This window comes from Schistocerca cancellata, unplaced genomic scaffold (genome assembly GCF_023864275.1).
Source record: "Schistocerca cancellata isolate TAMUIC-IGC-003103 unplaced genomic scaffold, iqSchCanc2.1 HiC_scaffold_19, whole genome shotgun sequence".
Taxonomy (NCBI): domain Eukaryota; kingdom Metazoa; phylum Arthropoda; class Insecta; order Orthoptera; family Acrididae; genus Schistocerca; species Schistocerca cancellata.
The window spans coordinates 26,140-44,728 of NW_026046084.1; the positions used below are offsets into that span (position 1 = coordinate 26,140).

The 18,589-nt window shown below is 53.8% G+C and overlaps 57 non-coding genes across 57 annotated transcripts; 18 read left to right on the top strand and 39 right to left on the bottom strand.

Annotated features, from left to right (window-relative positions):
- Positions 1 to 9: 9 nt before the first annotated feature.
- Trnav-cac (transfer RNA valine (anticodon CAC)) lies at positions 10 to 82 on the bottom strand. The gene has a single exon. It is a non-coding gene; the product is annotated as a tRNA-Val (tRNA).
- Positions 83 to 484: 402 nt separating this feature from the next.
- Positions 485 to 556, top strand: Trnap-agg (transfer RNA proline (anticodon AGG)). The gene has a single exon. It is a non-coding gene; the product is annotated as a tRNA-Pro (tRNA).
- A 194-nt stretch (positions 557 to 750) lies between these two features.
- On the bottom strand, positions 751 to 823 carry Trnav-aac (transfer RNA valine (anticodon AAC)). The gene has a single exon. It is a non-coding gene; the product is annotated as a tRNA-Val (tRNA).
- Positions 824 to 983: 160 nt separating this feature from the next.
- On the bottom strand, positions 984 to 1,055 carry Trnav-cac (transfer RNA valine (anticodon CAC)). Its single transcript has one exon. It is a non-coding gene; the product is annotated as a tRNA-Val (tRNA).
- Positions 1,056 to 1,723: 668 nt separating this feature from the next.
- On the bottom strand, positions 1,724 to 1,796 carry Trnav-aac (transfer RNA valine (anticodon AAC)). Its single transcript has one exon. It is a non-coding gene; the product is annotated as a tRNA-Val (tRNA).
- A 158-nt stretch (positions 1,797 to 1,954) lies between these two features.
- Positions 1,955 to 2,026, bottom strand: Trnav-cac (transfer RNA valine (anticodon CAC)). Its single transcript has one exon. It is a non-coding gene; the product is annotated as a tRNA-Val (tRNA).
- Positions 2,027 to 2,429: 403 nt separating this feature from the next.
- Trnap-agg (transfer RNA proline (anticodon AGG)) lies at positions 2,430 to 2,500 on the top strand. The gene has a single exon. It is a non-coding gene; the product is annotated as a tRNA-Pro (tRNA).
- A 194-nt stretch (positions 2,501 to 2,694) lies between these two features.
- On the bottom strand, positions 2,695 to 2,767 carry Trnav-aac (transfer RNA valine (anticodon AAC)). Its single transcript has one exon. It is a non-coding gene; the product is annotated as a tRNA-Val (tRNA).
- Positions 2,768 to 2,925: 158 nt separating this feature from the next.
- Trnav-cac (transfer RNA valine (anticodon CAC)) lies at positions 2,926 to 2,998 on the bottom strand. Its single transcript has one exon. It is a non-coding gene; the product is annotated as a tRNA-Val (tRNA).
- Positions 2,999 to 3,400: 402 nt separating this feature from the next.
- On the top strand, positions 3,401 to 3,472 carry Trnap-agg (transfer RNA proline (anticodon AGG)). The gene has a single exon. It is a non-coding gene; the product is annotated as a tRNA-Pro (tRNA).
- Positions 3,473 to 3,666: 194 nt separating this feature from the next.
- Trnav-aac (transfer RNA valine (anticodon AAC)) lies at positions 3,667 to 3,739 on the bottom strand. Its single transcript has one exon. It is a non-coding gene; the product is annotated as a tRNA-Val (tRNA).
- Positions 3,740 to 3,897: 158 nt separating this feature from the next.
- Trnav-cac (transfer RNA valine (anticodon CAC)) lies at positions 3,898 to 3,970 on the bottom strand. Its single transcript has one exon. It is a non-coding gene; the product is annotated as a tRNA-Val (tRNA).
- A 402-nt stretch (positions 3,971 to 4,372) lies between these two features.
- Trnap-agg (transfer RNA proline (anticodon AGG)) lies at positions 4,373 to 4,444 on the top strand. The gene has a single exon. It is a non-coding gene; the product is annotated as a tRNA-Pro (tRNA).
- A 194-nt stretch (positions 4,445 to 4,638) lies between these two features.
- Positions 4,639 to 4,711, bottom strand: Trnav-aac (transfer RNA valine (anticodon AAC)). The gene has a single exon. It is a non-coding gene; the product is annotated as a tRNA-Val (tRNA).
- Positions 4,712 to 4,869: 158 nt separating this feature from the next.
- Trnav-cac (transfer RNA valine (anticodon CAC)) lies at positions 4,870 to 4,942 on the bottom strand. Its single transcript has one exon. It is a non-coding gene; the product is annotated as a tRNA-Val (tRNA).
- A 402-nt stretch (positions 4,943 to 5,344) lies between these two features.
- On the top strand, positions 5,345 to 5,416 carry Trnap-agg (transfer RNA proline (anticodon AGG)). The gene has a single exon. It is a non-coding gene; the product is annotated as a tRNA-Pro (tRNA).
- Positions 5,417 to 5,610: 194 nt separating this feature from the next.
- Positions 5,611 to 5,683, bottom strand: Trnav-aac (transfer RNA valine (anticodon AAC)). The gene has a single exon. It is a non-coding gene; the product is annotated as a tRNA-Val (tRNA).
- A 158-nt stretch (positions 5,684 to 5,841) lies between these two features.
- Trnav-cac (transfer RNA valine (anticodon CAC)) lies at positions 5,842 to 5,914 on the bottom strand. Its single transcript has one exon. It is a non-coding gene; the product is annotated as a tRNA-Val (tRNA).
- Positions 5,915 to 6,316: 402 nt separating this feature from the next.
- On the top strand, positions 6,317 to 6,388 carry Trnap-agg (transfer RNA proline (anticodon AGG)). Its single transcript has one exon. It is a non-coding gene; the product is annotated as a tRNA-Pro (tRNA).
- A 194-nt stretch (positions 6,389 to 6,582) lies between these two features.
- On the bottom strand, positions 6,583 to 6,655 carry Trnav-aac (transfer RNA valine (anticodon AAC)). The gene has a single exon. It is a non-coding gene; the product is annotated as a tRNA-Val (tRNA).
- Positions 6,656 to 6,813: 158 nt separating this feature from the next.
- On the bottom strand, positions 6,814 to 6,886 carry Trnav-cac (transfer RNA valine (anticodon CAC)). Its single transcript has one exon. It is a non-coding gene; the product is annotated as a tRNA-Val (tRNA).
- Positions 6,887 to 7,288: 402 nt separating this feature from the next.
- Trnap-agg (transfer RNA proline (anticodon AGG)) lies at positions 7,289 to 7,360 on the top strand. Its single transcript has one exon. It is a non-coding gene; the product is annotated as a tRNA-Pro (tRNA).
- Positions 7,361 to 7,554: 194 nt separating this feature from the next.
- On the bottom strand, positions 7,555 to 7,627 carry Trnav-aac (transfer RNA valine (anticodon AAC)). Its single transcript has one exon. It is a non-coding gene; the product is annotated as a tRNA-Val (tRNA).
- A 158-nt stretch (positions 7,628 to 7,785) lies between these two features.
- Positions 7,786 to 7,858, bottom strand: Trnav-cac (transfer RNA valine (anticodon CAC)). Its single transcript has one exon. It is a non-coding gene; the product is annotated as a tRNA-Val (tRNA).
- A 402-nt stretch (positions 7,859 to 8,260) lies between these two features.
- Positions 8,261 to 8,332, top strand: Trnap-agg (transfer RNA proline (anticodon AGG)). Its single transcript has one exon. It is a non-coding gene; the product is annotated as a tRNA-Pro (tRNA).
- A 194-nt stretch (positions 8,333 to 8,526) lies between these two features.
- Trnav-aac (transfer RNA valine (anticodon AAC)) lies at positions 8,527 to 8,599 on the bottom strand. The gene has a single exon. It is a non-coding gene; the product is annotated as a tRNA-Val (tRNA).
- A 158-nt stretch (positions 8,600 to 8,757) lies between these two features.
- On the bottom strand, positions 8,758 to 8,830 carry Trnav-cac (transfer RNA valine (anticodon CAC)). Its single transcript has one exon. It is a non-coding gene; the product is annotated as a tRNA-Val (tRNA).
- A 402-nt stretch (positions 8,831 to 9,232) lies between these two features.
- On the top strand, positions 9,233 to 9,304 carry Trnap-agg (transfer RNA proline (anticodon AGG)). Its single transcript has one exon. It is a non-coding gene; the product is annotated as a tRNA-Pro (tRNA).
- Positions 9,305 to 9,498: 194 nt separating this feature from the next.
- On the bottom strand, positions 9,499 to 9,571 carry Trnav-aac (transfer RNA valine (anticodon AAC)). Its single transcript has one exon. It is a non-coding gene; the product is annotated as a tRNA-Val (tRNA).
- A 158-nt stretch (positions 9,572 to 9,729) lies between these two features.
- Positions 9,730 to 9,802, bottom strand: Trnav-cac (transfer RNA valine (anticodon CAC)). Its single transcript has one exon. It is a non-coding gene; the product is annotated as a tRNA-Val (tRNA).
- A 402-nt stretch (positions 9,803 to 10,204) lies between these two features.
- Trnap-agg (transfer RNA proline (anticodon AGG)) lies at positions 10,205 to 10,276 on the top strand. Its single transcript has one exon. It is a non-coding gene; the product is annotated as a tRNA-Pro (tRNA).
- A 194-nt stretch (positions 10,277 to 10,470) lies between these two features.
- Trnav-aac (transfer RNA valine (anticodon AAC)) lies at positions 10,471 to 10,543 on the bottom strand. The gene has a single exon. It is a non-coding gene; the product is annotated as a tRNA-Val (tRNA).
- Positions 10,544 to 10,701: 158 nt separating this feature from the next.
- On the bottom strand, positions 10,702 to 10,774 carry Trnav-cac (transfer RNA valine (anticodon CAC)). Its single transcript has one exon. It is a non-coding gene; the product is annotated as a tRNA-Val (tRNA).
- A 402-nt stretch (positions 10,775 to 11,176) lies between these two features.
- Trnap-agg (transfer RNA proline (anticodon AGG)) lies at positions 11,177 to 11,248 on the top strand. Its single transcript has one exon. It is a non-coding gene; the product is annotated as a tRNA-Pro (tRNA).
- Positions 11,249 to 11,442: 194 nt separating this feature from the next.
- Positions 11,443 to 11,515, bottom strand: Trnav-aac (transfer RNA valine (anticodon AAC)). The gene has a single exon. It is a non-coding gene; the product is annotated as a tRNA-Val (tRNA).
- Positions 11,516 to 11,673: 158 nt separating this feature from the next.
- Trnav-cac (transfer RNA valine (anticodon CAC)) lies at positions 11,674 to 11,746 on the bottom strand. Its single transcript has one exon. It is a non-coding gene; the product is annotated as a tRNA-Val (tRNA).
- Positions 11,747 to 12,148: 402 nt separating this feature from the next.
- On the top strand, positions 12,149 to 12,220 carry Trnap-agg (transfer RNA proline (anticodon AGG)). The gene has a single exon. It is a non-coding gene; the product is annotated as a tRNA-Pro (tRNA).
- Positions 12,221 to 12,414: 194 nt separating this feature from the next.
- Trnav-aac (transfer RNA valine (anticodon AAC)) lies at positions 12,415 to 12,487 on the bottom strand. Its single transcript has one exon. It is a non-coding gene; the product is annotated as a tRNA-Val (tRNA).
- Positions 12,488 to 12,645: 158 nt separating this feature from the next.
- Positions 12,646 to 12,718, bottom strand: Trnav-cac (transfer RNA valine (anticodon CAC)). The gene has a single exon. It is a non-coding gene; the product is annotated as a tRNA-Val (tRNA).
- A 402-nt stretch (positions 12,719 to 13,120) lies between these two features.
- Positions 13,121 to 13,192, top strand: Trnap-agg (transfer RNA proline (anticodon AGG)). The gene has a single exon. It is a non-coding gene; the product is annotated as a tRNA-Pro (tRNA).
- A 194-nt stretch (positions 13,193 to 13,386) lies between these two features.
- On the bottom strand, positions 13,387 to 13,459 carry Trnav-aac (transfer RNA valine (anticodon AAC)). Its single transcript has one exon. It is a non-coding gene; the product is annotated as a tRNA-Val (tRNA).
- Positions 13,460 to 13,617: 158 nt separating this feature from the next.
- Trnav-cac (transfer RNA valine (anticodon CAC)) lies at positions 13,618 to 13,690 on the bottom strand. Its single transcript has one exon. It is a non-coding gene; the product is annotated as a tRNA-Val (tRNA).
- Positions 13,691 to 14,092: 402 nt separating this feature from the next.
- Trnap-agg (transfer RNA proline (anticodon AGG)) lies at positions 14,093 to 14,164 on the top strand. The gene has a single exon. It is a non-coding gene; the product is annotated as a tRNA-Pro (tRNA).
- Positions 14,165 to 14,358: 194 nt separating this feature from the next.
- On the bottom strand, positions 14,359 to 14,431 carry Trnav-aac (transfer RNA valine (anticodon AAC)). Its single transcript has one exon. It is a non-coding gene; the product is annotated as a tRNA-Val (tRNA).
- A 158-nt stretch (positions 14,432 to 14,589) lies between these two features.
- Trnav-cac (transfer RNA valine (anticodon CAC)) lies at positions 14,590 to 14,662 on the bottom strand. The gene has a single exon. It is a non-coding gene; the product is annotated as a tRNA-Val (tRNA).
- Positions 14,663 to 15,064: 402 nt separating this feature from the next.
- Trnap-agg (transfer RNA proline (anticodon AGG)) lies at positions 15,065 to 15,136 on the top strand. Its single transcript has one exon. It is a non-coding gene; the product is annotated as a tRNA-Pro (tRNA).
- A 194-nt stretch (positions 15,137 to 15,330) lies between these two features.
- On the bottom strand, positions 15,331 to 15,403 carry Trnav-aac (transfer RNA valine (anticodon AAC)). The gene has a single exon. It is a non-coding gene; the product is annotated as a tRNA-Val (tRNA).
- Positions 15,404 to 15,561: 158 nt separating this feature from the next.
- On the bottom strand, positions 15,562 to 15,634 carry Trnav-cac (transfer RNA valine (anticodon CAC)). The gene has a single exon. It is a non-coding gene; the product is annotated as a tRNA-Val (tRNA).
- A 402-nt stretch (positions 15,635 to 16,036) lies between these two features.
- On the top strand, positions 16,037 to 16,108 carry Trnap-agg (transfer RNA proline (anticodon AGG)). Its single transcript has one exon. It is a non-coding gene; the product is annotated as a tRNA-Pro (tRNA).
- Positions 16,109 to 16,302: 194 nt separating this feature from the next.
- On the bottom strand, positions 16,303 to 16,375 carry Trnav-aac (transfer RNA valine (anticodon AAC)). The gene has a single exon. It is a non-coding gene; the product is annotated as a tRNA-Val (tRNA).
- A 158-nt stretch (positions 16,376 to 16,533) lies between these two features.
- On the bottom strand, positions 16,534 to 16,606 carry Trnav-cac (transfer RNA valine (anticodon CAC)). The gene has a single exon. It is a non-coding gene; the product is annotated as a tRNA-Val (tRNA).
- Positions 16,607 to 17,008: 402 nt separating this feature from the next.
- Trnap-agg (transfer RNA proline (anticodon AGG)) lies at positions 17,009 to 17,080 on the top strand. The gene has a single exon. It is a non-coding gene; the product is annotated as a tRNA-Pro (tRNA).
- A 194-nt stretch (positions 17,081 to 17,274) lies between these two features.
- Positions 17,275 to 17,347, bottom strand: Trnav-aac (transfer RNA valine (anticodon AAC)). The gene has a single exon. It is a non-coding gene; the product is annotated as a tRNA-Val (tRNA).
- A 158-nt stretch (positions 17,348 to 17,505) lies between these two features.
- On the bottom strand, positions 17,506 to 17,578 carry Trnav-cac (transfer RNA valine (anticodon CAC)). The gene has a single exon. It is a non-coding gene; the product is annotated as a tRNA-Val (tRNA).
- A 402-nt stretch (positions 17,579 to 17,980) lies between these two features.
- Trnap-agg (transfer RNA proline (anticodon AGG)) lies at positions 17,981 to 18,052 on the top strand. Its single transcript has one exon. It is a non-coding gene; the product is annotated as a tRNA-Pro (tRNA).
- A 194-nt stretch (positions 18,053 to 18,246) lies between these two features.
- Positions 18,247 to 18,319, bottom strand: Trnav-aac (transfer RNA valine (anticodon AAC)). The gene has a single exon. It is a non-coding gene; the product is annotated as a tRNA-Val (tRNA).
- Positions 18,320 to 18,477: 158 nt separating this feature from the next.
- Positions 18,478 to 18,550, bottom strand: Trnav-cac (transfer RNA valine (anticodon CAC)). Its single transcript has one exon. It is a non-coding gene; the product is annotated as a tRNA-Val (tRNA).
- Positions 18,551 to 18,589: the final 39 nt, after the last annotated feature.

Here is an 18,589-nt window from a genome sequence, read left to right on the forward strand (position 1 = left end):
GGAAAATACTGTTCCCGCCCGGGATCGAACCGGGGACCTTCTGCGTGTGAAGCAGACGTGATAACCGCTACACTACGGAAACGACGGACACGCTCAGTCCATCCTTGTGCACTCGAATACGCCTCAGCCTTTCTCTCGTCCGCGCATGCACACACCATAGTTCTTTTGACAGCCTGAAACCCATCGCAGCCGAGGGCTCAAGAAGTCTTCGGGGTGCTCGAGAGGGTGTCTGCCGTAGCACCCCTAACGAGATAGCGGCGTTTCGCGCAGTCGTTATTGCAAGTCACATCAGCAAAAACAATCACCTCCTTAGCAGCAGGCAGTGCGCGCCCAGCGGCAGCTCTACATGAGGGTACCAATAGCCCAGGAAGGCCGCCGAGCGCGGGAATTCGCGCCGCCTCCATCCCGCCAGCCTACACGAGACTTCCAGAGCACCCTGGAAGACATCGAGGGACTGGAGTAACTGGCATTCGCCGTGCCACAGGGCTCGTTGGTCTAGGGGTATGATTCCTGCTTAGGGTGCAGGAGGTCCCGGGTTCAAATCCCGGACGAGCCCTAGCGTTTTGTGCAAACTGATCGCACGTCAGTGGCTGAGTCAGCGCAAAAAGCTCGCCGCCAATATCAAATGAATTTCTTATTTGATGTGAGCAATTGACACTCTGATCCGACGCGTGAAGGCGGTTACGAAGGTTTCGGGTACAGATGGTAGCAGATGCATGTTAGTAAGTCTCGCTTAAAGTGATGAAAAAGTGTTTCCGCCCGGGATCGAACCGGGGACCTTCTGCGTGTTAGGCAGACGTGATAACCGCTACACCACGGAAACTGCTTATGTGCACCTTACTTCACAGACAACTTGTAGTGATGTTGCCATCGTAACTAAAAAATTTTCAATAAATGTGGTACTTGCAAAACGAAGGGACATGCAGCAGATCCACACACGACGAGGCTCACTGGAGTACAATACGACATAGGCCAGGAAAATACTGTCCCGCCCGGGATCGAACCGGGACCTTCTGCGTGTGAAGCAGACGTGATAACCGCTACACTACGGAACGACGGACACGCTCAGTCCATCCTTGTGCACTCGAATACGCCTCAGCCTTTCTCTCGTCCGCGGCATGCACACACCATAGTTCTTTGACAGCCTGAAAAACCCATCGCAGCCGAGGGCTCAAGAAGTCTTCGGGTGCTCGAGAGGGTGTCTGCCGTAGCACCCCTAACGAGATAGCGGCGTTTCGCGCAGTCGTTATTGCAAGTCACATCAGCAAAAAACAATCACCTCCTTAGCAGCAGGCAGTGCGCGCCCAGCGGCAGCTCTACATGAGGGTACCAATAGCCCAGGAAGGCCGCCGAGCGCGGGAATTCGCGCCGCCTCCATCCCGCCAGCCTACACGAGACTTCCAGAGCACCCTGGAAGACATCGAGGGACTGGAGTAACTGGCATTCGCCGTGCCACAGGGCTCGTTGGTCTAGGGTATGATTCCTGCTTAGGGTGCAGGAGGTCCCGGGTTCAAATCCCGGACGACCCTAGCGTTTTGTGCAAACTGATCGCACGTCAGTGGCTGAGTCAGCGCAAAAAGCTCGCCGCCAATATCAAATGAATTTCTTATTTGATGTGAGCAATTGACACTCTGATCCGACGCGTGAAGGCGGTTACGAAGGTTTCGGGTACAGATGGTAGCAGATGCATGTTAGTAAGTCTCGCTTAAAGTGATGAAAAAGGTGTTTCCGCCCGGGATCGAACCGGGACCTTCTGCGTGTTAGGCAGACGTGATAACCGCTACCACCACGGAAACTGCTTATGTGCACCTTACTTCACAGACAACTTGTAGTGATGTTGCCATCGTAACTAAAAAATTCAATAAATGTGGTACTTGCAAAACGAAGGGACATGCAGCAGATCCACACACGACGAGGCTCACTGGAGTACAATACGACATAGGCAGGAAAATACTGTTCCCGCCCGGGATCGAACCGGGGACCTTCTGCGTGTGAAGCAGACGTGTAACCGCTACACTACGGAAACGACGGACACGCTCAGTCCATCCTTGTGCACTCGAATACGCCTCAGCCTTTCTCTCGTCCGCCGCATGCACACACCATAGTTCTTTTGACAGCCTGAAACCCATCGCAGCCGAGGGCTCAAGAAGTCTTCGGGGTGCTCGAGAGGGTGTCTGCCGTAGCACCCCTAACGAGATAGCGGCGTTTCGCGCAGTCGTTATTGCAAGTCACATCAGCAAAAACAATCACCTCCTTAGCAGCAGGCAGTGCGCGCCCAGCGGCAGCTCTACATGAGGGTACCAATAGCCCAGGAAGGCCGCCGACCGCGGGAATTCGCGCCGCCTCCATCCCGCCAGCCTACACGAGACTTCCAGAGCACCCTGGAAGACATCGAGGGACTGGAGTAACTGGCATTCGCCGTGCCACAGGGCTCGTTGGTCTAGGGGTATGATTCCTGCTTAGGGTGCAGGAGGTCCGGGTTCAAATCCCGGACGAGCCCTAGCGTTTTGTGCAAACTGATCGCACGTCAGTGGCTGAGTCAGCGCAAAAAGCTCGCCGCCAATATCAAATGAATTTCTTATTTGATGTGAGCAATTGACACTCTGATCCGACGCGTGAAGGCGGTTACGAAGGTTTCGGGTACAGATGGTAGCAGATGCATGTTAGTAAGTCTCGCTTAAAGTGATGAAAAAGTGTTTCCGCCCGGGATCGAACCGGGGACCTTCTGCGTGTTAGGCAGACGTGATAACCGCTACACCACGGAAACTGCTTATGTGCACCTTACTTCACAGACAACTTGTAGTGATGTTGCCATCGTAACTAAAAAATTCAATAAATGTGGTACTTGCAAAACGAAGGGACATGCAGCAGATCCACACACGACGAGGCTCACTGGAGTACAATACGACATAGGCAGGAAAATACTGTTCCCGCCCGGGATCGAACCGGGGACCTTCTGCGTGTGAAGCAGACGTGATAACCGCTACACTACGGAAACGACGGACACGCTCAGTCCATCCTTGTGCACTCGAATACGCCTCAGCCTTTCTCTCGTCCGCGCATGCACACACCATAGTTCTTTTGACAGCCTGAAACCCATCGCAGCCGAGGGCTCAAGAAGTCTTCGGGGTGCTCGAGAGGGTGTCTGCCGTAGCACCCCTAACGAGATAGCGGCGTTTCGCGCAGTCGTTATTGCAAGTCACATCAGCAAAAACAATCACCTCCTTAGCAGCAGGCAGTGCGCGCCCAGCGGCAGCTCTACATGAGGGTACCAATAGCCCAGGAAGGCCGCCGAGCGCGGGAATTCGCGCCGCCTCCATCCCGCCAGCCTACACGAGACTTCCAGAGCACCCTGGAAGACATCGAGGGACTGGAGTAACTGGCATTCGCCGTGCCACAGGGCTCGTTGGTCTAGGGGTATGATTCCTGCTTAGGGTGCAGGAGGTCCCGGGTTCAAATCCCGGACGAGCCCTAGCGTTTTGTGCAAACTGATCGCACGTCAGTGGCTGAGTCAGCGCAAAAAGCTCGCCGCCAATATCAAATGAATTTCTTATTTGATGTGAGCAATTGACACTCTGATCCGACGCGTGAAGGCGGTTACGAAGGTTTCGGGTACAGATGGTAGCAGATGCATGTTAGTAAGTCTCGCTTAAAGTGATGAAAAAGTGTTTCCGCCCGGGATCGAACCGGGGACCTTCTGCGTGTTAGGCAGACGTGATAACCGCTACACCACGGAAACTGCTTATGTGCACCTTACTTCACAGACAACTTGTAGTGATGTTGCCATCGTAACTAAAAAATTCAATAAATGTGGTACTTGCAAAACGAAGGGACATGCAGCAGATCCACACACGACGAGGCTCACTGGAGTACAATACGACATAGGCAGGAAAATACTGTTCCCGCCCGGGATCGAACCGGGGACCTTCTGCGTGTGAAGCAGACGTGATAACCGCTACACTACGGAAACGACGGACACGCTCAGTCCATCCTTGTGCACTCGAATACGCCTCAGCCTTTCTCTCGTCCGCGCATGCACACACCATAGTTCTTTTGACAGCCTGAAACCCATCGCAGCCGAGGGCTCAAGAAGTCTTCGGGGTGCTCGAGAGGGTGTCTGCCGTAGCACCCCTAACGAGATAGCGGCGTTTCGCGCAGTCGTTATTGCAAGTCACATCAGCAAAAACAATCACCTCCTTAGCAGCAGGCAGTGCGCGCCCAGCGGCAGCTCTACATGAGGGTACCAATAGCCCAGGAAGGCCGCCGAGCGCGGGAATTCGCGCCGCCTCCATCCCGCCAGCCTACACGAGACTTCCAGAGCACCCTGGAAGACATCGAGGGACTGGAGTAACTGGCATTCGCCGTGCCACAGGGCTCGTTGGTCTAGGGGTATGATTCCTGCTTAGGGTGCAGGAGGTCCCGGGTTCAAATCCCGGACGAGCCCTAGCGTTTTGTGCAAACTGATCGCACGTCAGTGGCTGAGTCAGCGCAAAAAGCTCGCCGCCAATATCAAATGAATTTCTTATTTGATGTGAGCAATTGACACTCTGATCCGACGCGTGAAGGCGGTTACGAAGGTTTCGGGTACAGATGGTAGCAGATGCATGTTAGTAAGTCTCGCTTAAAGTGATGAAAAAGTGTTTCCGCCCGGGATCGAACCGGGGACCTTCTGCGTGTTAGGCAGACGTGATAACCGCTACACCACGGAAACTGCTTATGTGCACCTTACTTCACAGACAACTTGTAGTGATGTTGCCATCGTAACTAAAAAATTCAATAAATGTGGTACTTGCAAAACGAAGGGACATGCAGCAGATCCACACACGACGAGGCTCACTGGAGTACAATACGACATAGGCAGGAAAATACTGTTCCCGCCCGGGATCGAACCGGGGACCTTCTGCGTGTGAAGCAGACGTGATAACCGCTACACTACGGAAACGACGGACACGCTCAGTCCATCCTTGTGCACTCGAATACGCCTCAGCCTTTCTCTCGTCCGCGCATGCACACACCATAGTTCTTTTGACAGCCTGAAACCCATCGCAGCCGAGGGCTCAAGAAGTCTTCGGGGTGCTCGAGAGGGTGTCTGCCGTAGCACCCCTAACGAGATAGCGGCGTTTCGCGCAGTCGTTATTGCAAGTCACATCAGCAAAAACAATCACCTCCTTAGCAGCAGGCAGTGCGCGCCCAGCGGCAGCTCTACATGAGGGTACCAATAGCCCAGGAAGGCCGCCGAGCGCGGGAATTCGCGCCGCCTCCATCCCGCCAGCCTACACGAGACTTCCAGAGCACCCTGGAAGACATCGAGGGACTGGAGTAACTGGCATTCGCCGTGCCACAGGGCTCGTTGGTCTAGGGGTATGATTCCTGCTTAGGGTGCAGGAGGTCCCGGGTTCAAATCCCGGACGAGCCCTAGCGTTTTGTGCAAACTGATCGCACGTCAGTGGCTGAGTCAGCGCAAAAAGCTCGCCGCCAATATCAAATGAATTTCTTATTTGATGTGAGCAATTGACACTCTGATCCGACGCGTGAAGGCGGTTACGAAGGTTTCGGGTACAGATGGTAGCAGATGCATGTTAGTAAGTCTCGCTTAAAGTGATGAAAAAGTGTTTCCGCCCGGGATCGAACCGGGGACCTTCTGCGTGTTAGGCAGACGTGATAACCGCTACACCACGGAAACTGCTTATGTGCACCTTACTTCACAGACAACTTGTAGTGATGTTGCCATCGTAACTAAAAAATTCAATAAATGTGGTACTTGCAAAACGAAGGGACATGCAGCAGATCCACACACGACGAGGCTCACTGGAGTACAATACGACATAGGCAGGAAAATACTGTTCCCGCCCGGGATCGAACCGGGGACCTTCTGCGTGTGAAGCAGACGTGATAACCGCTACACTACGGAAACGACGGACACGCTCAGTCCATCCTTGTGCACTCGAATACGCCTCAGCCTTTCTCTCGTCCGCGCATGCACACACCATAGTTCTTTTGACAGCCTGAAACCCATCGCAGCCGAGGGCTCAAGAAGTCTTCGGGGTGCTCGAGAGGGTGTCTGCCGTAGCACCCCTAACGAGATAGCGGCGTTTCGCGCAGTCGTTATTGCAAGTCACATCAGCAAAAACAATCACCTCCTTAGCAGCAGGCAGTGCGCGCCCAGCGGCAGCTCTACATGAGGGTACCAATAGCCCAGGAAGGCCGCCGAGCGCGGGAATTCGCGCCGCCTCCATCCCGCCAGCCTACACGAGACTTCCAGAGCACCCTGGAAGACATCGAGGGACTGGAGTAACTGGCATTCGCCGTGCCACAGGGCTCGTTGGTCTAGGGGTATGATTCCTGCTTAGGGTGCAGGAGGTCCCGGGTTCAAATCCCGGACGAGCCCTAGCGTTTTGTGCAAACTGATCGCACGTCAGTGGCTGAGTCAGCGCAAAAAGCTCGCCGCCAATATCAAATGAATTTCTTATTTGATGTGAGCAATTGACACTCTGATCCGACGCGTGAAGGCGGTTACGAAGGTTTCGGGTACAGATGGTAGCAGATGCATGTTAGTAAGTCTCGCTTAAAGTGATGAAAAAGTGTTTCCGCCCGGGATCGAACCGGGGACCTTCTGCGTGTTAGGCAGACGTGATAACCGCTACACCACGGAAACTGCTTATGTGCACCTTACTTCACAGACAACTTGTAGTGATGTTGCCATCGTAACTAAAAAATTCAATAAATGTGGTACTTGCAAAACGAAGGGACATGCAGCAGATCCACACACGACGAGGCTCACTGGAGTACAATACGACATAGGCAGGAAAATACTGTTCCCGCCCGGGATCGAACCGGGGACCTTCTGCGTGTGAAGCAGACGTGATAACCGCTACACTACGGAAACGACGGACACGCTCAGTCCATCCTTGTGCACTCGAATACGCCTCAGCCTTTCTCTCGTCCGCGCATGCACACACCATAGTTCTTTTGACAGCCTGAAACCCATCGCAGCCGAGGGCTCAAGAAGTCTTCGGGGTGCTCGAGAGGGTGTCTGCCGTAGCACCCCTAACGAGATAGCGGCGTTTCGCGCAGTCGTTATTGCAAGTCACATCAGCAAAAACAATCACCTCCTTAGCAGCAGGCAGTGCGCGCCCAGCGGCAGCTCTACATGAGGGTACCAATAGCCCAGGAAGGCCGCCGAGCGCGGGAATTCGCGCCGCCTCCATCCCGCCAGCCTACACGAGACTTCCAGAGCACCCTGGAAGACATCGAGGGACTGGAGTAACTGGCATTCGCCGTGCCACAGGGCTCGTTGGTCTAGGGGTATGATTCCTGCTTAGGGTGCAGGAGGTCCCGGGTTCAAATCCCGGACGAGCCCTAGCGTTTTGTGCAAACTGATCGCACGTCAGTGGCTGAGTCAGCGCAAAAAGCTCGCCGCCAATATCAAATGAATTTCTTATTTGATGTGAGCAATTGACACTCTGATCCGACGCGTGAAGGCGGTTACGAAGGTTTCGGGTACAGATGGTAGCAGATGCATGTTAGTAAGTCTCGCTTAAAGTGATGAAAAAGTGTTTCCGCCCGGGATCGAACCGGGGACCTTCTGCGTGTTAGGCAGACGTGATAACCGCTACACCACGGAAACTGCTTATGTGCACCTTACTTCACAGACAACTTGTAGTGATGTTGCCATCGTAACTAAAAAATTCAATAAATGTGGTACTTGCAAAACGAAGGGACATGCAGCAGATCCACACACGACGAGGCTCACTGGAGTACAATACGACATAGGCAGGAAAATACTGTTCCCGCCCGGGATCGAACCGGGGACCTTCTGCGTGTGAAGCAGACGTGATAACCGCTACACTACGGAAACGACGGACACGCTCAGTCCATCCTTGTGCACTCGAATACGCCTCAGCCTTTCTCTCGTCCGCGCATGCACACACCATAGTTCTTTTGACAGCCTGAAACCCATCGCAGCCGAGGGCTCAAGAAGTCTTCGGGGTGCTCGAGAGGGTGTCTGCCGTAGCACCCCTAACGAGATAGCGGCGTTTCGCGCAGTCGTTATTGCAAGTCACATCAGCAAAAACAATCACCTCCTTAGCAGCAGGCAGTGCGCGCCCAGCGGCAGCTCTACATGAGGGTACCAATAGCCCAGGAAGGCCGCCGAGCGCGGGAATTCGCGCCGCCTCCATCCCGCCAGCCTACACGAGACTTCCAGAGCACCCTGGAAGACATCGAGGGACTGGAGTAACTGGCATTCGCCGTGCCACAGGGCTCGTTGGTCTAGGGGTATGATTCCTGCTTAGGGTGCAGGAGGTCCCGGGTTCAAATCCCGGACGAGCCCTAGCGTTTTGTGCAAACTGATCGCACGTCAGTGGCTGAGTCAGCGCAAAAAGCTCGCCGCCAATATCAAATGAATTTCTTATTTGATGTGAGCAATTGACACTCTGATCCGACGCGTGAAGGCGGTTACGAAGGTTTCGGGTACAGATGGTAGCAGATGCATGTTAGTAAGTCTCGCTTAAAGTGATGAAAAAGTGTTTCCGCCCGGGATCGAACCGGGGACCTTCTGCGTGTTAGGCAGACGTGATAACCGCTACACCACGGAAACTGCTTATGTGCACCTTACTTCACAGACAACTTGTAGTGATGTTGCCATCGTAACTAAAAAATTCAATAAATGTGGTACTTGCAAAACGAAGGGACATGCAGCAGATCCACACACGACGAGGCTCACTGGAGTACAATACGACATAGGCAGGAAAATACTGTTCCCGCCCGGGATCGAACCGGGGACCTTCTGCGTGTGAAGCAGACGTGATAACCGCTACACTACGGAAACGACGGACACGCTCAGTCCATCCTTGTGCACTCGAATACGCCTCAGCCTTTCTCTCGTCCGCGCATGCACACACCATAGTTCTTTTGACAGCCTGAAACCCATCGCAGCCGAGGGCTCAAGAAGTCTTCGGGGTGCTCGAGAGGGTGTCTGCCGTAGCACCCCTAACGAGATAGCGGCGTTTCGCGCAGTCGTTATTGCAAGTCACATCAGCAAAAACAATCACCTCCTTAGCAGCAGGCAGTGCGCGCCCAGCGGCAGCTCTACATGAGGGTACCAATAGCCCAGGAAGGCCGCCGAGCGCGGGAATTCGCGCCGCCTCCATCCCGCCAGCCTACACGAGACTTCCAGAGCACCCTGGAAGACATCGAGGGACTGGAGTAACTGGCATTCGCCGTGCCACAGGGCTCGTTGGTCTAGGGGTATGATTCCTGCTTAGGGTGCAGGAGGTCCCGGGTTCAAATCCCGGACGAGCCCTAGCGTTTTGTGCAAACTGATCGCACGTCAGTGGCTGAGTCAGCGCAAAAAGCTCGCCGCCAATATCAAATGAATTTCTTATTTGATGTGAGCAATTGACACTCTGATCCGACGCGTGAAGGCGGTTACGAAGGTTTCGGGTACAGATGGTAGCAGATGCATGTTAGTAAGTCTCGCTTAAAGTGATGAAAAAGTGTTTCCGCCCGGGATCGAACCGGGGACCTTCTGCGTGTTAGGCAGACGTGATAACCGCTACACCACGGAAACTGCTTATGTGCACCTTACTTCACAGACAACTTGTAGTGATGTTGCCATCGTAACTAAAAAATTCAATAAATGTGGTACTTGCAAAACGAAGGGACATGCAGCAGATCCACACACGACGAGGCTCACTGGAGTACAATACGACATAGGCAGGAAAATACTGTTCCCGCCCGGGATCGAACCGGGGACCTTCTGCGTGTGAAGCAGACGTGATAACCGCTACACTACGGAAACGACGGACACGCTCAGTCCATCCTTGTGCACTCGAATACGCCTCAGCCTTTCTCTCGTCCGCGCATGCACACACCATAGTTCTTTTGACAGCCTGAAACCCATCGCAGCCGAGGGCTCAAGAAGTCTTCGGGGTGCTCGAGAGGGTGTCTGCCGTAGCACCCCTAACGAGATAGCGGCGTTTCGCGCAGTCGTTATTGCAAGTCACATCAGCAAAAACAATCACCTCCTTAGCAGCAGGCAGTGCGCGCCCAGCGGCAGCTCTACATGAGGGTACCAATAGCCCAGGAAGGCCGCCGAGCGCGGGAATTCGCGCCGCCTCCATCCCGCCAGCCTACACGAGACTTCCAGAGCACCCTGGAAGACATCGAGGGACTGGAGTAACTGGCATTCGCCGTGCCACAGGGCTCGTTGGTCTAGGGGTATGATTCCTGCTTAGGGTGCAGGAGGTCCCGGGTTCAAATCCCGGACGAGCCCTAGCGTTTTGTGCAAACTGATCGCACGTCAGTGGCTGAGTCAGCGCAAAAAGCTCGCCGCCAATATCAAATGAATTTCTTATTTGATGTGAGCAATTGACACTCTGATCCGACGCGTGAAGGCGGTTACGAAGGTTTCGGGTACAGATGGTAGCAGATGCATGTTAGTAAGTCTCGCTTAAAGTGATGAAAAAGTGTTTCCGCCCGGGATCGAACCGGGGACCTTCTGCGTGTTAGGCAGACGTGATAACCGCTACACCACGGAAACTGCTTATGTGCACCTTACTTCACAGACAACTTGTAGTGATGTTGCCATCGTAACTAAAAAATTCAATAAATGTGGTACTTGCAAAACGAAGGGACATGCAGCAGATCCACACACGACGAGGCTCACTGGAGTACAATACGACATAGGCAGGAAAATACTGTTCCCGCCCGGGATCGAACCGGGGACCTTCTGCGTGTGAAGCAGACGTGATAACCGCTACACTACGGAAACGACGGACACGCTCAGTCCATCCTTGTGCACTCGAATACGCCTCAGCCTTTCTCTCGTCCGCGCATGCACACACCATAGTTCTTTTGACAGCCTGAAACCCATCGCAGCCGAGGGCTCAAGAAGTCTTCGGGGTGCTCGAGAGGGTGTCTGCCGTAGCACCCCTAACGAGATAGCGGCGTTTCGCGCAGTCGTTATTGCAAGTCACATCAGCAAAAACAATCACCTCCTTAGCAGCAGGCAGTGCGCGCCCAGCGGCAGCTCTACATGAGGGTACCAATAGCCCAGGAAGGCCGCCGAGCGCGGGAATTCGCGCCGCCTCCATCCCGCCAGCCTACACGAGACTTCCAGAGCACCCTGGAAGACATCGAGGGACTGGAGTAACTGGCATTCGCCGTGCCACAGGGCTCGTTGGTCTAGGGGTATGATTCCTGCTTAGGGTGCAGGAGGTCCCGGGTTCAAATCCCGGACGAGCCCTAGCGTTTTGTGCAAACTGATCGCACGTCAGTGGCTGAGTCAGCGCAAAAAGCTCGCCGCCAATATCAAATGAATTTCTTATTTGATGTGAGCAATTGACACTCTGATCCGACGCGTGAAGGCGGTTACGAAGGTTTCGGGTACAGATGGTAGCAGATGCATGTTAGTAAGTCTCGCTTAAAGTGATGAAAAAGTGTTTCCGCCCGGGATCGAACCGGGGACCTTCTGCGTGTTAGGCAGACGTGATAACCGCTACACCACGGAAACTGCTTATGTGCACCTTACTTCACAGACAACTTGTAGTGATGTTGCCATCGTAACTAAAAAATTCAATAAATGTGGTACTTGCAAAACGAAGGGACATGCAGCAGATCCACACACGACGAGGCTCACTGGAGTACAATACGACATAGGCAGGAAAATACTGTTCCCGCCCGGGATCGAACCGGGGACCTTCTGCGTGTGAAGCAGACGTGATAACCGCTACACTACGGAAACGACGGACACGCTCAGTCCATCCTTGTGCACTCGAATACGCCTCAGCCTTTCTCTCGTCCGCGCATGCACACACCATAGTTCTTTTGACAGCCTGAAACCCATCGCAGCCGAGGGCTCAAGAAGTCTTCGGGGTGCTCGAGAGGGTGTCTGCCGTAGCACCCCTAACGAGATAGCGGCGTTTCGCGCAGTCGTTATTGCAAGTCACATCAGCAAAAACAATCACCTCCTTAGCAGCAGGCAGTGCGCGCCCAGCGGCAGCTCTACATGAGGGTACCAATAGCCCAGGAAGGCCGCCGAGCGCGGGAATTCGCGCCGCCTCCATCCCGCCAGCCTACACGAGACTTCCAGAGCACCCTGGAAGACATCGAGGGACTGGAGTAACTGGCATTCGCCGTGCCACAGGGCTCGTTGGTCTAGGGGTATGATTCCTGCTTAGGGTGCAGGAGGTCCCGGGTTCAAATCCCGGACGAGCCCTAGCGTTTTGTGCAAACTGATCGCACGTCAGTGGCTGAGTCAGCGCAAAAAGCTCGCCGCCAATATCAAATGAATTTCTTATTTGATGTGAGCAATTGACACTCTGATCCGACGCGTGAAGGCGGTTACGAAGGTTTCGGGTACAGATGGTAGCAGATGCATGTTAGTAAGTCTCGCTTAAAGTGATGAAAAAGTGTTTCCGCCCGGGATCGAACCGGGGACCTTCTGCGTGTTAGGCAGACGTGATAACCGCTACACCACGGAAACTGCTTATGTGCACCTTACTTCACAGACAACTTGTAGTGATGTTGCCATCGTAACTAAAAAATTCAATAAATGTGGTACTTGCAAAACGAAGGGACATGCAGCAGATCCACACACGACGAGGCTCACTGGAGTACAATACGACATAGGCAGGAAAATACTGTTCCCGCCCGGGATCGAACCGGGGACCTTCTGCGTGTGAAGCAGACGTGATAACCGCTACACTACGGAAACGACGGACACGCTCAGTCCATCCTTGTGCACTCGAATACGCCTCAGCCTTTCTCTCGTCCGCGCATGCACACACCATAGTTCTTTTGACAGCCTGAAACCCATCGCAGCCGAGGGCTCAAGAAGTCTTCGGGGTGCTCGAGAGGGTGTCTGCCGTAGCACCCCTAACGAGATAGCGGCGTTTCGCGCAGTCGTTATTGCAAGTCACATCAGCAAAAACAATCACCTCCTTAGCAGCAGGCAGTGCGCGCCCAGCGGCAGCTCTACATGAGGGTACCAATAGCCCAGGAAGGCCGCCGAGCGCGGGAATTCGCGCCGCCTCCATCCCGCCAGCCTACACGAGACTTCCAGAGCACCCTGGAAGACATCGAGGGACTGGAGTAACTGGCATTCGCCGTGCCACAGGGCTCGTTGGTCTAGGGGTATGATTCCTGCTTAGGGTGCAGGAGGTCCCGGGTTCAAATCCCGGACGAGCCCTAGCGTTTTGTGCAAACTGATCGCACGTCAGTGGCTGAGTCAGCGCAAAAAGCTCGCCGCCAATATCAAATGAATTTCTTATTTGATGTGAGCAATTGACACTCTGATCCGACGCGTGAAGGCGGTTACGAAGGTTTCGGGTACAGATGGTAGCAGATGCATGTTAGTAAGTCTCGCTTAAAGTGATGAAAAAGTGTTTCCGCCCGGGATCGAACCGGGGACCTTCTGCGTGTTAGGCAGACGTGATAACCGCTACACCACGGAAACTGCTTATGTGCACCTTACTTCACAGACAACTTGTAGTGATGTTGCCATCGTAACTAAAAAATTCAATAAATGTGGTACTTGCAAAACGAAGGGACATGCAGCAGATCCACACACGACGAGGCTCACTGGAGTACAATACGACATAGGCAGGAAAATACTGTTCCCGCCCGGGATCGAACCGGGGACCTTCTGCGTGTGAAGCAGACGTGATAACCGCTACACTACGGAAACGACGGACACGCTCAGTCCATCCTTGTGCACTCGAATACGCCTCAGCCTTTCTCTCGTCCGCGCATGCGCACACCATAGTTCTTTTGACAGCCTGAAACCCATCGCAGCCGAGGGCTCAAGAAGTCTTCGGGGTGCTCGAGAGGGTGTCTGCCGTAGCACCCCTAACGAGATAGCGGCGTTTCGCGCAGTCGTTATTGCAAGTCACATCAGCAAAAACAATCACCTCCTTAGCAGCAGGCAGTGCGCGCCCAGCGGCAGCTCTACATGAGGGTACCAATAGCCCAGGAAGGCCGCCGAGCGCGGGAATTCGCGCCGCCTCCATCCCGCCAGCCTACACGAGACTTCCAGAGCACCCTGGAAGACATCGAGGGACTGGAGTAACTGGCATTCGCCGTGCCACAGGGCTCGTTGGTCTAGGGGTATGATTCCTGCTTAGGGTGCAGGAGGTCCCGGGTTCAAATCCCGGACGAGCCCTAGCGTTTTGTGCAAACTGATCGCACGTCAGTGGCTGAGTCAGCGCAAAAAGCTCGCCGCCAATATCAAATGAATTTCTTATTTGATGTGAGCAATTGACACTCTGATCCGACGCGTGAAGGCGGTTACGAAGGTTTCGGGTACAGATGGTAGCAGATGCATGTTAGTAAGTCTCGCTTAAAGTGATGAAAAAGTGTTTCCGCCCGGGATCGAACCGGGGACCTTCTGCGTGTTAGGCAGACGTGATAACCGCTACACCACGGAAACTGCTTATGTGCACCTTACTTCACAGACAACTTGTAGTGATGTTGCCATCGTAACTAAAAAATTCAATAAATGTGGTACTTGCAAAACGAAGGGACATGCAGCAGATCCACACACGACGAGGCTTACTGGAGTACAATACGACATAGGCAGGAAAATACTGTTCCCGCCCGGGATCGAACCGGGGACCTTCTGCGTGTGAAGCAGACGTGATAACCGCTACACTACGGAAACGACGGACACGCTCAGTCCATCCTTGTGCACTCGAATACGCCTCAGCCTTTCTCTCGTCCGCGCATGCACACACCATAGTTCTTTTGACAGCCTGAAACCCATCGCAGCCGAGGGCTCAAGAAGTCTTCGGGGTGCTCGAGAGGGTGTCTGCCGTAGCACCCCTAACGAGATAGCGGCGTTTCGCGCAGTCGTTATTGCAAGTCACATCAGCAAAAACAATCACCTCCTTAGCAGCAGGCAGTGCGCGCCCAGCGGCAGCTCTACATGAGGGTACCAATAGCCCAGGAAGGCCGCCGAGCGCGGGAATTCGCGCCGCCTCCATCCCGCCAGCCTACACGAGACTTCCAGAGCACCCTGGAAGACATCGAGGGACTGGAGTAACTGGCATTCGCCGTGCCACAGGGCTCGTTGGTCTAGGGGTATGATTCCTGCTTAGGGTGCAGGAGGTCCCGGGTTCAAATCCCGGACGAGCCCTAGCGTTTTGTGCAAACTGATCGCACGTCAGTGGCTGAGTCAGCGCAAAAAGCTCGCCGCCAATATCAAATGAATTTCTTATTTGATGTGAGCAATTGACACTCTGATCCGACGCGTGAAGGCGGTTACGAAGGTTTCGGGTACAGATGGTAGCAGATGCATGTTAGTAAGTCTCGCTTAAAGTGATGAAAAAGTGTTTCCGCCCGGGATCGAACCGGGGACCTTCTGCGTGTTAGGCAGACGTGATAACCGCTACACCACGGAAACTGCTTATGTGCACCTTACTTCACAGACAACTTGTAGTGATGTTGCCATCGTAACTAAAAAATTCAATAAATGTGGTACTTGCAAAACGAAGGGACATGCAGCAGATCCACACACGACGAGGCTCACTGGAGTACAATACGACATAGGCAGGAAAATACTGTTCCCGCCCGGGATCGAACCGGGGACCTTCTGCGTGTGAAGCAGACGTGATAACCGCTACACTACGGAAACGACGGACACGCTCAGTCCATCCTTGTGCACTCGAATACGCCTCAGCCTTTCTCTCGTCCGCGCATGCACACACCATAGTTCTTTTGACAGCCTGAAACCCATCGCAGCCGAGGGCTCAAGAAGTCTTCGGGGTGCTCGAGAGGGTGTCTGCCGTAGCACCCCTAACGAGATAGCGGCGTTTCGCGCAGTCGTTATTGCAAGTCACATCAGCAAAAACAATCACCTCCTTAGCAGCAGGCAGTGCGCGCCCAGCGGCAGCTCTACATGAGGGTACCAATAGCCCAGGAAGGCCGCCGAGCGCGGGAATTCGCGCCGCCTCCATCCCGCCAGCCTACACGAGACTTCCAGAGCACCCTGGAAGACATCGAGGGACTGGAGTAACTGGCATTCGCCGTGCCACAGGGCTCGTTGGTCTAGGGGTATGATTCCTGCTTAGGGTGCAGGAGGTCCCGGGTTCAAATCCCGGACGAGCCCTAGCGTTTTGTGCAAACTGATCGCACGTCAGTGGCTGAGTCAGCGCAAAAAGCTCGCCGCCAATATCAAATGAATTTCTTATTTGATGTGAGCAATTGACACTCTGATCCGACGCGTGAAGGCGGTTACGAAGGTTTCGGGTACAGATGGTAGCAGATGCATGTTAGTAAGTCTCGCTTAAAGTGATGAAAAAGTGTTTCCGCCCGGGATCGAACCGGGGACCTTCTGCGTGTTAGGCAGACGTGATAACCGCTACACCACGGAAACTGCTTATGTGCACCTTACTTCACAGACAACTTGTAGTGATGTTGCCATCGTAACTAAAAAATTCAATAAATGTGGTACTTGCAAAACGAAGGGACATGCAGCAGATCCACACACGACGAGGCTCACTGGAGTACAATACGACATAGGCAGGAAAATACTGTTCCCGCCCGGGATCGAACCGGGGACCTTCTGCGTGTGAAGCAGACGTGATAACCGCTACACTACGGAAACGACGGACACGCTCAGTCCATCCTTGTGCACTCGAATACGCCTCAGCCTTTCTCTCGTCCGCGCATGCACACACCATAGTTCTTTTGACAGCCTGAAACCCATCGCAGCCGAGGGCTCAAGAAGTCTTCGGGGTGCTCGAGAGGGTGTCTGCCGTAGCACCCCTAACGAGATAGCGGCGTTTCGCGCAGTCGTTATTGCAAGTCACATCAGCAAAAACAATCACCTCCTTAGCAGCAGGCAGTGCGCGCCCAGCGGCAGCTCTACATGAGGGTACCAATAGCCCAGGAAGGCCGCCGAGCGCGGGAATTCGCGCCGCCTCCATCCCGCCAGCCTACACGAGACTTCCAGAGCACCCTGGAAGACATCGAGGGACTGGAGTAACTGGCATTCGCCGTGCCACAGGGCTCGTTGGTCTAGGGGTATGATTCCTGCTTAGGGTGCAGGAGGTCCCGGGTTCAAATCCCGGACGAGCCCTAGCGTTTTGTGCAAACTGATCGCACGTCAGTGGCTGAGTCAGCGCAAAAAGCTCGCCGCCAATATCAAATGAATTTCTTATTTGATGTGAGCAATTGACACTCTGATCCGACGCGTGAAGGCGGTTACGAAGGTTTCGGGTACAGATGGTAGCAGATGCATGTTAGTAAGTCTCGCTTAAAGTGATGAAAAAGTGTTTCCGCCCGGGATCGAACCGGGGACCTTCTGCGTGTTAGGCAGACGTGATAACCGCTACACCACGGAAACTGCTTATGTGCACCTTACTTCACAGACAACTTGTAGTGATGTTGCCATCGTAACTAAAAAATTCAATAAATGTGGTACTTGCAAAACGAAGGGACATGCAGCAGATCCACACACGACGAGGCTCACTGGAGTACAATACGACATAGGCAGGAAAATACTGTTCCCGCCCGGGATCGAACCGGGGACCTTCTGCGTGTGAAGCAGACGTGATAACCGCTACACTACGGAAACGACGGACACGCTCAGTCCATCCTTGTGCACTCGAATACGCCTCAGCCTTTCTCTCGTCCGCGCATGCACACACCATAGTTCTTTTGACAGCCTGAAACCCATCGCAGCCGAGGGCTCAAGAAGTCTTCGGGGTGCTCGAGAGGGTGTCTGCCGTAGCACCCCTAACGAGATAGCGGCGTTTCGCGCAGTCGTTATTGCAAGTCACATCAGCAAAAACAATCACCTCCTTAGCAGCAGGCAGTGCGCGCCCAGCGGCAGCTCTACATGAGGGTACCAATAGCCCAGGAAGGCCGCCGAGCGCGGGAATTCGCGCCGCCTCCATCCCGCCAGCCTACACGAGACTTCCAGAGCACCCTGGAAGACATCGAGGGACTGGAGTAACTGGCATTCGCCGTGCCACAGGGCTCGTTGGTCTAGGGGTATGATTCCTGCTTAGGGTGCAGGAGGTCCCGGGTTCAAATCCCGGACGAGCCCTAGCGTTTTGTGCAAACTGATCGCACGTCAGTGGCTGAGTCAGCGCAAAAAGCTCGCCGCCAATATCAAATGAATTTCTTATTTGATGTGAGCAATTGACACTCTGATCCGACGCGTGAAGGCGGTTACGAAGGTTTCGGGTACAGATGGTAGCAGATGCATGTTAGTAAGTCTCGCTTAAAGTGATGAAAAAGTGTTTCCGCCCGGGATCGAACCGGGGACCTTCTGCGTGTTAGGCAGACGTGATAACCGCTACACCACGGAAACTGCTTATGTGCACCTTACTTCACAGACAACTTGTAGTGATGTTGCCATCGTAACTAAAAAATTCAATAAATGTGGTACTTGCAAAACGAAGGGACATGCAGCAGATCCACACACGACGAGGCTCACTGGAGTACAATACGACATAGGCAGGAAAATACTGTTCCCGCCCGGGATCGAACCGGGGACCTTCTGCGTGTGAAGCAGACGTGATAACCGCTACACTACGGAAACGACGGACACGCTCAGTCCATCCTTGTGCACTCGAATACG